Below are 2,007 nucleotides of genomic sequence, written 5' to 3'. Positions count from 1 at the left end.
TTTTTTTGTTTTTGTTTTTTTTGTTTTTTTTTTTTTTTTTTTGAGACAGGGATTCTCTGTATAGTCCGGGCTGTACTGGAACTCACTTTGTAGACCAGGCTGGCCTCAAACTCAGAGATCTGCCTGCCTCTGCCTCCCAAGTGCTGGGATTAAAGGTGTGCACCACCACTGCCTGGCGACGTTCACTCTTCTATTAAGTTATTCAACAATGTGAATGTGTTCTATTTTATAGGTATTATGGGATCATTATGATAATAAGTCACAATTATTAATTGATAGAAATTCCTTAAAATGGATACAGACAAAAAAGTTTGTTTTAAAAATACCTGCAAAATTAGTGTCTGTCTTATTTAAATATTATAGTTGCAGACATTAAAGAAAACCTAGCAAATGTGCTTTGAAAGTAAAAAAAAAAAAAAAAAAATTGATTAATTCTCACACGCGCTATTGTTTCACCAGCAAGAACACACGTGTGAGAAACCGGATCCTTCTGCAGCAACTTTATTACACCAGTTTCAACATGAAGAGGAAGACCCCAAGCACCAAAAAGGCGCTGCTTATATACACCTTAGTGTGGCGTGTCCACACCTGATTGGCTGCTCTCCCTCATCACCACACCCCGGGATGGGCCGTGACTTGGCACGAACACACTTGCACATGCGCACATTGCTTGTTTACCAATTAGGTCCCACAGGCACAGCAGAAACTGCTTCCCACAATTAATTTTCAGGTAAAAAATATTTTCTTCTTTCAGGCTTACACTGAATAAGTGTGTATTAAGAAATAATGCTCAACCTATAGTTGCTTCAAATGTTCATATTACCTGCCTACAAACATTTTCAAGGATAAATTTGATAGCTCACTTAATGGTAGGAAAATCCTCTAATCCCAACACTCTGGCGGCAGAGGCAGGAGAGTCATAAGTTTTAGGCCTAATTCTGATACACATAAAGACTGTGTATCAAAGAAAACAAAAATAAATCAGACAAATTTAGTTGGCCAGGTGGTGGTAGCTCATGTCTTTTATCCCAGCACTTTGGAAGCAGACACAGGTTGATCATTGTGAACTTGAGGCTGCCAGGTATACAGAGCTAGTCCCAAGACAGACACAGCTACACAGAGAAAGCCTGTCTTGAAAAACAAATCAAAACAAAACAAAACATAATAAAACAAAACAAAAGTTTGTTGAACTACGCCCCTTTTAGTAATTAAAAAATAAAACAATAATTGTGCACATTTATTTCTTAAATCATAAATTAATGCATACGGCTTTTAAATAAGCAATTAAAAATAAAACTTCTTGTCTGCCTTTGCGTTTATAAGTTGCAAACTCATAGGCAACCACATGTCTATTGAGAAATTGGTATGTTGCTTCCTTGGAGTATATTATTCTGTAGTGGAACATAGTGATGATTACATGAGCAGTGAAGGAAAAGGGCTTTGCTATCAAAAGGAACAATGTGCTTTTAATCAAAATCAGACAAGTCTTGTACAGCCCTAGAAACATAGTGCTGACCAAGAGCCTAATTGTTTCTGCAAATGCTCTGCGAAGCGCTTGAATAGCTGTAATTCATTTACTTAGAAATTACCAACGCAGATGCTCTCCTGCCTCACCCACCTCCTTTGTATTCAGCTATAATTTAATGTTTTCTTGCACAAAACTAGTCCAAGCCAATTAAAAAGCAAACAAATAGTCTCAGTGGAGGGTAAATTGCCTTCTCTCCCTCCATGAAGCATGTGTGCATCAGTTAGATAAGATGATGTCAGTCTGTGACAATCTGGAAGGATCCAGCCTGCTCTGTCACTGGTAGAAGGAAAGCTTTAGGGCTCTGAGCAACCATGAGCATCATTTGTCTAAGTTGTGGCTAAACCTAAGGGGAATAAGAGGCATAGTATTTCTTGCAACACATTAATCTTGACATAAAAATAATGGAAAATGTCCCAAGAGGGTCACCACTTAAACAGACTTTCTTCAGTGCTTAATTCAACTTCCTATTTCTCCCTTCA

The sequence above is a fragment of the Mus musculus genome, chromosome 1, assembly GCF_000001635.26.
Source record: "Mus musculus strain C57BL/6J chromosome 1, GRCm38.p6 C57BL/6J".
In the NCBI taxonomy this organism is placed as follows: domain Eukaryota; kingdom Metazoa; phylum Chordata; class Mammalia; order Rodentia; family Muridae; genus Mus; species Mus musculus.
Note: the sequence above shows the minus strand (reverse complement) of the source record.